We start from the raw sequence: 12,210 nt of genomic DNA, 5'->3' as shown, positions 1-12,210 counted from the left end.
TGTTCCACAAAATTTATAAAAACGTTATATATATATATATATATATATATATATATATATATATATATATATATATATATATATATATATATATATATATATATATATATATATATATATATATATATATATGCAGGTTAAGTTGTGACTTCCGGTATACAGAAGAGGCTGTCCGACCTCCACATTTTCTACTAGGAATTATTTTTTAAAAATTGTGTATTTGGTAAAAGGGGGGCTTATAAAATGGGACTACCTATTGAGGGGAAAGGATTTACCAAAATAAATTTTGTATATATATATACGTATATACTGAAGCGTACAGCATACGTTATGGCTTCCATATATAGGGTAGTTCAAGGCGCGTTGTCACTTCCAGCGGTGTTGTCATATTTTGGAAGTCACAACGACTTGTCTGCTAGATTTACCTCCTACTTTGAGCGTAATGTGTGATCTTTTGAAACTTTTACTGTGAATACAGTTGTCTGTGTTTTACAGTTGTCTATTTAAATTAAAAGATTGATACTCTTTGATTATACAGGTTTACAAAAAATACATTTCGGACTATTTGACGAACCCATGTCACTAGGGGGTTTTTCAGGTCGCTGGTCACGAATTCGGGGTCCGCTGAACTCGATCACGTCAGGTAAAGGTCATTTAAAGGTCAAATCAAGATAAATCGACAGTCGCTCTGAAAAAGTATATTAGGGGGTTTTTGGGGTCGCTTAGGACGAATCCGGGATCCCCTGACCTTTATCACGTCTAGCTGAAGGTCATTTCGAGGTCAAATCAAGATAAATCGACAGAATCGCTCTGAAAAAGCATATTAGTGTGTTTTTGGGGTCGCTGATCACAAAACTAGGGTCCCTTGAGCACAACCACGTCAGCTAAAGGTCACTTCAAAGTCAAATCAATTTTGTGGACACGTCCTGATTTGACCTTGAAATGACCTTTACATGACGTGGTAGAGCTCAACGGACCGCAGTTTTTATGATCAGCGACCCCAAAAGCCCCCAGTATATATTTTCAGAGCGATTGTGTCGATTTATGTTGATTTGACCATAAAATGACCTTGAACTAGACGTTATAGAGGTCAGCGGACTCTGGATTCGTCTTCAGCGACCCCAAAAACCTCCTAATATACATTTTCAGAGCGACTGTCGATTTATCTTGATTCTACCTTGAAATGACCTTTACTGGACGTGATAGAGGTGAGCGGACCCCGGATTCGTAATCAGCCACCCCAAAAACCCCCTTGTCATACGGTTTCGTCAAATAATCCGAAATTTAGTTTTTTTTTGTAAACCTGTGTTATTTATGATATGATTGATATTTATTTTACAAATACTAATATTTTATTATTGCTGTAAAATGGATTTATTGAAATTAATTAAAAAAGTGTTAATAGTAAGTCATTTATTTATGAAAATTATATCAAAAATGTTAATAAATAAATTTGAACTTATAGAAAATTTTAATATTTATTATTTTTCTTGATTAAATTTTGAATTTTACATTTTATGACAGACACCGTCCTTTTAGTTTTTGATGTACCAGTAATAATATGTAATAAGAAAATTAAATGGCTAAATACCCCAGGTGGGGATGAGCCGCTAAAAAGCTATCTAGATCTTTTTCAAGCAGATTAGTCCCAGTCTGCTACTCGATACTATTGACTGTGTTTCTCCATTTCTTTCTATCCTGTCTGTTTCTGCTAGTCTCTAATTCCTGCCCTATGTAAATCTTCCTTTACTTCGTGTAACTATTTATTCTAGTTCCTCCGCGCCTGCTTCTAGCTCCGGGTTTCCATTGTAAAAATTGAGTTTATAGTTGTTGCTCTACCTGCTCTCCATATATGCCTCAACCATCTAACACTGTGCTGAAATCTGAAAATCTGGAATAATATCTACCCGGGTCGAAACATTTTTTTTTAATTTATGAAAATAGTTATTTATGAAACAGTTCGTGAAGTATGCTTTTTGCGAACGCACGCGATGTTTAGAGCATGAGCGACAACGGAGCGAGTGCTATATATCGCGTAAGTTCGCAAAAAGTACTTCACGCACAGTTTCATACAATATTTTATCTACGATAAACAAATAAAAAAACTGTAACTCTTCGTCACTGGAATTCATTTCTATTCTACAATTTTTATAACTTTGACATTTAGAAATTCTTATTTCTTTCAAACCACAAAACTGTCAAATTTTTTTTTTGTAATTTATGCTCACTATGTCATCACCATGACAACGCGAAAGTTAAAGGATATTTGATTATATAAAAGTGTGTCAAAAACAGTGCGAAAAAGTAAATCCCATTTAAAATACACTGTTACTTTACGCACACTTTAAACTAAACCCTTCACGCACTGCTATCTATAATGACAGTTTTCACAAACTAAAAACTTATACATAGTATGATATAGAGTAGATAAAAGTCATTTATTAATTATTAATTAATTATAGTCAGAAGAAAATTAGATCATGCACCCCTTGTTTTTTATAATTGTTAACATACTAAATTGCATATCCAATAATTATTGTTATCCATTAAATAGATCGATGCAGATCAGCCTTATATCGGATCCTCTACTAGTAGTCCGTTCGCTGACGGTAAAATATTGCAAAACCCATAAATTTTGAAATTTGTGGGTTTTGAAATTTGTGAAACCGCTGACATGAAATTTGGCATACACATAGGTAACATGTCAAGGAAGAAAATTGATATTGTGCCGATGTGTGCTTTTGCCATGGAGGTGACTTTCACCTCGTCTCGGGATGAAAAAATATACGTTCAAAATAAGTCCGGAAATTGATTATCTAACTAATTCTACGCAACTTTTGTTCTATAGCATGTTTTCACTTTTTTCGAGTTATTTGCGACTAATCATGTTCATTTTTCAACAAAAAAAAACTCATTTTAACGTTTTTTTGCAATTAACTCAAAAAGTAAGTATTTTATCAAAAAAACCATTCTTAGGAAAAATATAGCCCATAAAAAAGTGAAAAAAATGGTGTACTTATGTATGAGATCCCTAGACCCAGTAAAATAAGAGTTGTAACTAATAAAAAATAGGTTCATACACGCCAAATTCCAAATTGAATATTTCAACGTGAACTGTCAAAAACTAAAGCACTTTTTGGGGAACACTCATTACAACTTTTTTCTAGTGTTTAAAAAAAAGGTTAAGAAAGTTTTTAGCATTAAATTAAGGAAGGAAGTTACGCTCAAAATGAAGATCCGTTTTTTTTTTTTGTAAAAAACCATAAAATTCACCCCCTAATTAGCATCCTAAATGAAATTAATTGTCACCACTTCACAAGTTGATTTACTGTGTATGTATTGTTTATAAATATGATCTGTAAGCTTCATCAGTTCAAAGTTCTTATTTTTGAAGGGGATGCAATTGAAAGGGATTAAACTAGTCACTAACCAACTGTGTATGCCAATTTTGAACAGCCATATCTTAACCAATATTTGTCTCAAAGAAAAACACATAATCCTAAATATTCAGAAAGGCAAAACCTACAGTTCTTACTATGTATTCGTAATTTTTGGTATCACTACTAAATTTTATGTCATTAAAAAAAACATTTTTTTCAAAAAAAAAAATTACTTTAAAACCAATTTTTTTCAAAAATAAGCCCTTTAAGCCGATGAAATTACAGATCATATAAATATTACATAAGTTAAGTATATAACTTGTGAAGCGGTAAGTATTAATTTCATTTGAGATTCCAATTAGGTGGTGATTTTTCGTATTTTTTTAACAAAAATAGGACCTACTTTATTTTGAGCGTATGTTTAGAACTTTTTTAGAAAACATAAAAAAGATTTTTTTAAAACTTTAAAAAAGTTGTAATAAGTTTTCTCAGAACAGTGCATCATTTTTTGGTTGCTATCATTTTTCGGTTATTTCACGTGAAATCATTCGTTTTTAAATTTGACGAATATGAACCTGTTTCCTGTTTTACATTAGCTACAACTTTGCTTCTACTGATTCTAAAAGTTCATACGTACATCAATTTTGTTACTTTATAAGCTATATTTTTAATGGTTTTCCCGATAACATACTTACTTTTTGAGTTATTGGCAAAAAAACCGTATAAAAGTGTTTTTTTCTTGAAAAATTGACATATTTTCGCGCAAATAACTCAAAAAGTATTAACTTAGTGAAAAAATTCTATATAACAAAAGTTGCTTAGAATTAGTCAGTTTATCTTTTTCCGAACTTATTTTGAACGTATATTTTTCACCTCCGAGAAGAGGAGAAACTCACCCCAAGGACAAAGTTTTCTTTTCACTTTTTTTCTTTGACATGTTACCTCTGTGTATTCTAAATTTCACGTCAATCCGTTGTTTAAAATTTGAAGCAAATCCGTTAATGAACTATAATACTATTTCGATAAGATCGTAAAAACGAATCAGAATATTTGTTTTGTTTGTATAATAATTACTGTTTTAGCATACAGTCAAGTCGCCCTTGAATCCAAAACATTTTTTTTTAAAGAAAATAAAATTTTTATTGGGTATTGGAATATGTTCAAGCAGACATTTCCGTTCAAATTTTTAGTCACAACATACAACATATCAATGTTAAATATTATTAGAGCAACCTTAGGGTGTCACATTTCTTTTAATGACCTACACCGATTTTTATTACCTACTGCTGATAAAGTGATATCAAATATCACTCGTCGACATCTCTGTATTAATTTGAAATAATAAAATATAATAATATGTAGTTTTGTATTCTAAAATATTTGGAAAAAATACCTACCTATGTATTTTTACCTATGAAGAGTACAGGTTCAATATCGGCAAATGAGTTTTGTTTTAAATACCGTTCGTATAGAGGTGTTCGTTAAGAGATAAGCGCAAAATCTTGGTTCAATGCTAATTAAATGCACTAATTTTTTTCGAATTCTTAGAAAACTAATAAATATTTTTGAAAAATTTAAACGCAGAATGGAAGAATACATTATTACCGAGGGCCGAAGTTCCCTGAAAACTTATATAATGTTTATTTTAATAAGATAACGGGATGAAAAAACAAGAGAAAAGTTAGTGTAATTTTTAATTTCGAATATTTCATTCAAAAGAAACTTTTTGTTTATTCTAAGGGACTTTCGGTCCTCCGTAATAATGTAATCTTTCATTGTGGGTGTAAGTTTTAAAAAGTATTTCTTAGTTTTCTCAGGATTCGAAAAAAATGAATGCATTTACATAGCATTGGACCGAGACTGCGCCTACCCCATTAAGAGAGAGTTTACTGTATTTCATAGTAATACTATAATTTATTACTTTAAACTTTTTATCGCTCTTGATTCATTTTTTCGTGTATTTAATTCCATTCAATTGTAATTGTACATTTAATTTTTTACACGTTTTATTACTTTCGAAATAACAATAACTATAAAATCGATTTTTCAGCCTACTTGGGTCAAAAAATACGCAATTTTCGGAAATTTCGTTAAATGAGAACATTTACCTACATTTATTGTATTTAAGCTTTTAATAAGATTTTTTAAAATAATTTAGATTATTTAATAGATACATTCACCGGCACGAAAACGGGCACCCCAAAATATGGGTCGTTTTTGATGGCTCGTATCTCCTAAACCTATTGTCCGATTTAAGTATTTTTTTAATATGTTATAGCCTTATTCTTTAACAATATCGCTGTAATAATAGTGCTTCTAGACAGGTAAATTATCATTGTATACCGGGCGTACCAATCAAACTGGGTTTTTTTCTCAATTTTCACAACACCCTGTGGAATATTCTAGCCTTTATACAATATTGAAATTAAAACCTAACTATAGCCCCAGGTTTTCTTAACATTCTGTTTTTTATTCATTCGCTTATGTTGGATAATAAAACAGTTAGCGACTTAACAAGTAGCCATGTTCTTTATCAATACATGGTGTTTCTAAATAAGTGCGACAAACTTTAAGGGGTATAATGATCGTTTACTTGATAAAGCTATGTCCGCAAATGCTTGCAAATGTAAAATTCTTTTGCCAAACGATCATTATTTTTTTATGCAGAATTACTCCTTAAAGTTTGTCGCACTTATTTAGAAACACCCTGTATCGATAAAGAACATGGCTAGTTGTTAGAGTCCCTAACTTTTTCATTATCCAACGTAAGCGAATGAATAAAAAAACAATGTTAAGAAAACCTGGAGCTATAGTCGGGTTTTAATTTCAATATTTTATTAAGGCTAGAATATTCCACAGGGTGTTGTGAAAATTGAGAAGAAAAACCCAGTTTGATTGGTACACCCGGTATACAATGAAAATTTACCTGTCTATCAACAATATTATTATAGCGATATTGTTAAAGAATAAGGCTATAACATATTAAAAATTACTTAAATCGGCCAACAGGTTTGGGAGATACGAGACATCAAAAATTACCCATTTTTTGAGGTGCCCGTTTTTCGTGCCGGTGAGTGTAGATTGAATTAGAAGTTCAAGGAAGTAAAAAAAAAAAAAAAAAAAAAAAAAAAAATGTATAGGTAAAATATTATAGATTAAAATAAGTACAGATAATGAGCGGCCGTGGGTAACGGCATAAACGCTGGCCTCATACGCCAGTAGACGTGGGTTCGATCCCTGCCAAAGACAAACCATTTTCATTTCCAATAATGACACGAGCCGTCTCACCGTGCCTCGGAGAGTACGTTAAGCCGTCGGTCCCCCTGGGCTAGTGTACATCGACACTAGTTACTTGAAACAGGGTTAAAGATGTAATTGGCGCTGGAACTATCCGAAAGGATCTCCCCGGCAAAAATGCCATACGATATTATTATTATAGTACAGATAATATATAATTATAGAGATATATTATAATCACTTATTGTACCTTCGTTTAAGGCTAACTTTAAAAGTAAAGCAGATCTGCTATTATTCATGTTTAAAAAACAAAAGGCACACAAAATACTAAGTACGATTAGGACCGCGAATCTAGAACAAATGAATGTCTGGAAACCGTTACACAGGGTTGCCAAAAAACGGAAGTCACATCGAGCGGTGTGGTATACGGAAGACGCTACGCGTTGTGTACATAACCTGTATAGTAGTACGGGTGCGACACTAGCGCTGGAGATATACCGTCGAACTAAAATCTGATCTTATGAGTATGTGAGATACGATATGACTTCCGGCGAAATTTTTAATATAAGCGTTCTGATACCATTTAGTAGCCAAATTCGTAAAAATATAGGCAAAACGTTGTGACTTCCGAAATCGGAAGTCATAACGGTATATATGAAGTGACAACGTATTACGAGTATCTACTTTGGAAGTCACATGGATACATGTATCAATATATATATATATATATATATATATATATATATATATATATATATATCACATATATAAGGCGAGATCCGTTTGTATCATAAGCTATACAAGATGAGATCCATTTTGCAAGGCGAGATCCGATTTTGGATCTCACCTTGTATTCACGTGTATATAGTGACATCTCGATGTAACAATGGTTGGGGTACAAGGAAATCGATTTTTGTCTGGACCTCATTTTGCACCCCTTTTGGTAAATTTTATATTGCAGTGGTTCCACTAAATCCGCTGTAGAGGGCAGCGCGCGCGATCCGTTGTGTATATGGTAAATATATATTTTGCAGACAACCCGAGATCCGGTAAATTTGGAAACATCGCAAATGAATTTCACGGTCAGCTCTCTCACTCGGCTTATGTCTAGCTTGAATAAGAATATTTACATTATTTAAGGGCTCTGTCCAGAAAGGCGATTGTCAAATATTTCGAGAACTAGACGGCATATCGAAAAAACTTTGGAATGCTTTTTTAATGGTTTTTCAAAATCTATATACTTATGCAATAGCAGGGTTCTTATTCTGCCTGCGAAAGCGGTGGGTGTAGCAACTTTGAATTATCAACTGAAACCCTTTATTTTTAATTAAATAGTTGAAATTTAGAATTAAAAATACACAACTTTTGTTTGAATCGATAATACCTTCTTTAATCCAGTCGGAAGAGCTTCAAAATCGTCGTTTTGATGACATTTTTAGGGTTTAGGGGTACCTCAGGTAGTTAGCTTAAAACGTAAGAAATAAATTTGAATAGTAACGGATTAAGCCAACACAGAGCCTATCGCAAATGTATACTTTTCATTAATGTTTATTGATAAACAAAGCTCCAATTCTATTTTACTTCAACTCATTTTAACGCTATTTCAATAAACTAACCGGTTCTTTTTTCAGTTTTTTGGTAAAATATTGTAACTTATAGACGAAAATTCTTAAAATCGGCTATTTTAAATTTAAATTGTCAATAAATAATTAAATTGAGAAAAAATTGGTCAGATTTACATAAATTTTGTTATTCCGTCCATATAGAAACTAAAACAATTGTTACGTAGTTACACTGAGTGTCGTAAAAACCATGTATTTTTACTCATTGCTTTGAGCTATTTCACGTAATATCGAGATATAAGTTGTATTTTTACATAAGTTATATTAACGTTAAACTGACTTAATTTATAGTTTTATAAGCAACAATTAAGTATAGCGAAATTTATAAAACCTTGTTTAAATTGTTTTACATGCGCTATAATGCGGTTATCTTAAATTTTGTTTTGAATGTTTTTCTTCTTACTGGTAGACAAAAAATGGCAAAATGTGCATTTTTGACATCAAACTGTTGATAACCAACATAGTTACTACTCAAAATATTTAAAAAAACTAACCGTCGGTATAACAGTTTGCCTGGCAACCAGATGCAGAACAGTACCATAAATGTTTTCCACTTTTTAGCACTTTCTTTAAGTGAAATTTAAAATCATTTACCACCAATAACTTACACCCATGTTCACTCATTACGAAATCTGTTACAAGAATTTCAGCGATTTCAGCCATTTTTTCAAAATTTATTTGGATTTTCTCTAGTAATCCTTCCAAAAGACAATACATAAATGATGAATACCTTTTACACCAACTTCAAAGAGGGTAATTTATACAGGTACATACCTGGAATTATTATATGGACCGTTCACTCTTGTAAGAGTATAGTTCGCTCAAATATGAGCTCTTTTAATCCATTTCACGCGGTAAATTAGTCCGCTTTTCCTTTAGGTCGTAGTTCATAGGTTGTGATGTTTTTTTTGCCTTCTCTACTATCTTCTTCCACTCTCTCCGGTCCTGAATCTTTTTTCTCCAGTTTGCAATTTCCATCTTTGATATATCTTCTAGCAGTTGATCTTCCCATCTTATTTCTGGTCTTCCTCTTGGTCTATTTTTTACTGGTTTTCAGTTCATTATCGTCCTGATCAGTTCTTCTACCCCTCTTCTTTGTGTGTGCTCAAACCATCTGAGCCTTTGTGCTTTAATGAATTTTACTATATCTTCTCCTTTATTTATATTTATTATTTCATGGTTCATCAGCTTTCTATATTCCCCTGTTTCTGTCTTTACTGGGCCATGTATTCTTCTCATAACTTTTCTCTCAATTATTCTTAACATTTCTTCGTCTTTTTTCGTAAGGCACATTACTTCTGCTCCATAGGCTATCACTGATCTGATTGCTGCTGTGTATATTTTTGATTTTGTTTTTTTGCTCAGGTTTTTGTCCTTGAGTAATTGGTGATATTTCCAATATACTCTATTACCTGCTTTAATTCTTTCGTTTATCTCTATACTCCTTCCGTTTTTGCCGTCCACCATCACCCCCAGATATTTGAAGCAATCTACTCTCTGGAATGTATTTTCACCTATCTTTATTTCTGTTATTCTGTTTACATTGTCTCGTTTGCTTATAAGATATTTTGTTTTATTCTGATTGATTATTAATCCTCTCGTCTTTGCTTCTCTTACCAGGGTTAAAAGTGCCTCTTCTAGTCTTTTTTTTTATCTCGTGCTACCAGTTCCAGGTCATCTGCATATCCTATGATCTGTGTTGAGCTTTGAATGATTGTCTTTTTCAGCCCTGTGTCACTAATTACTCCTTCTAGAGCGATATTAAATAGTGTCGTTTGTCGTTGACAGACTGTCTCCTTGTCTTACTTCAAGTTCTATTTTGATGTCATTTGTATCGCCCTCATTTGTTTTAACTTTTGCTGTTGAGTCTTTTATTGTCATTCTAGATAGTCTTATTAATTTTGCCGGTATCTCCATTTTTTTCATTTATTTTAATAATTGTTGTATGTATATGCTGTCGAAGGCCTGTTAGAAGTCGATGAATAGTATGTGTAATTCTATGTCATGTTCATAGCTTTTTTCAATTGTTTGTGTCAGTACGTGTATTGCATCTATTGTTGATCTTACTTTTCTAAAACCCTGTTGGTATGGTCCTATAATTTTTTCTGTGTATTGATTTAGTCGGTTTCTTATAATTGTCGTCAATATCTTATACGTTGTATTTAGTAGCATAATTGGTCTGTAGTTGCAGCACTTAGTTTTATCTCCTTTCTTAAAGATTGGTGCGATGTGTCCGTTTTTTCATTCTATGGGCATGCTTTCGTCCTTCCAAATTGTAACCATTAACTTGTGCATTCGCTTCGTGAGCTCCTCTCCTCCGTTGATGATCAGTTCGTTGTTGATTTCATCTGGCCCTGGCGTTTTGTTTACTTTTAGTTGTTTGAATACCTCCATGAATTCCTGATAAGTTCTTCCTCTTCATCTCTGTTATCTCTTATATCCTCATCCTCTGAATATGCCTTATTGTCGTTTTTGTATAGGTCCGTGAAATGTTTTCCCCAATCTTTTTTGTTTATTTTTGTGACAGATTTCTTGGTACTCCATTGTTGTTTTATCTATTCGAACAATTTCTTGTTGTCTTTATTATTCGTTTCTAATTCTTGCATTTGTTCAGAGATCCATGTGTTGTTCTTTCTTCTATAGAGTTTCAATGCTTCTTGTTTTTCTTTTCTATATTGGTCCAGTTGTTCCTGTTCGGCACTTTGTAGCCATTTGTTTCTTGCGAGGTGCTTCAGTTGACTTTTTTGGTGACATTCCTCATCAAACCATTCTTTAGATTCTTTGTTTTTTGGAATCCTATTATTTGTTCTACTGTCTCTATTATGCTGTTCTTTAGGTTTTTCCATTCTCCTTCTATTTCTATGTGCTTGTACTGACCCAATTTCTGTTCCAGTTGTTCTGTATATTGTTGCTTTGTTTCTTGCGTTTTCAGATTGGCTATATTCCATTTCCTCCTTTTTCCTTCCTTATGATTATTTGCTTTGATTATTTTCATCTTAAGTTTTGCTATCAACAATATGTGGTCAGTGCCTCCATTTGCCCCTCTATATGACCTTACGTCTTGTACTATTTGTGTCCACTTTTTCGAAATTAGAGTATGATTTATTTGGTTTCCATCCATTCTTCCTGGTATCATCCATGTTATTTTGTGTTCTTTTTTATGTTTATGCCCAGTACTAACTATATATGTGTTTGTTGCTGCTGCTAGGTTGCAGATTTCTCCTCCATTATCATTCGTAGTTTCATGAATGGTTTCTTTGCCAGCTACATTACGATTATAGTCCTCCTTTCCGATCTTTGCATTAAAATCACCCAATATTATTAATATGTCATTCCTCGAAATATTTTCACAGGTTTCTTCCAGGATGTCGTAGAATTCTGCTTTATCTTCTTGGTTTGCTTCTTCGGTGGGTGCATAGCAATTGACTATCGAGATGTTGGCTTGTTTATGTTCTTATGTAAGATATCCTTTCATTAACTGCTTTGAATTGTATCACTTTTCCCTCATTTTTTTGTTCACCATAAATGCCGTACCATTCGTTCCCTGTTTGTTTTCTCCCGAATAATACATGCTAAAGTTTTTTTTCTCAATTTTTCCTTCTTTCTTCCATCGTATTTCCTGTAGGGCTATGATTTCTAGTTGGTATTTTTTCATTTCAAGAGCTATTTCTTGCATCTTACCTACTGCCAGCATGGTTCTAATATTCCAAGATCCCATTCTAATAGGTTTTGTTCTTTTCTTCTTATTGAGATTATTTCTTTATTTTGTGTGCGTTATTTTGTTTTCGTTAACCGTTTGCATTTCCGAGTCTTTTTTTGCCATGTCAATATCATATTTCAGCCGCTGTTCTTCGTTTATTAGTTTTTTGAATTTTCTATCAGCTGTTCTCTCTCTTCGTCCCATATCTAGATTTTGCCATTCACTATTAATTTCTTGTAGCCGATTTTCGTTTGCTTACCTTTGCTTCTTT

The sequence above is a fragment of the Diabrotica virgifera genome, chromosome 9 (genome assembly GCF_917563875.1).
Source record: "Diabrotica virgifera virgifera chromosome 9, PGI_DIABVI_V3a".
Taxonomy (NCBI): Eukaryota; Metazoa; Arthropoda; class Insecta; order Coleoptera; family Chrysomelidae; genus Diabrotica; species Diabrotica virgifera.
The sequence above is the reverse complement of the archived record's forward strand: the minus strand, read 5'-3'. Positions refer to the sequence as shown.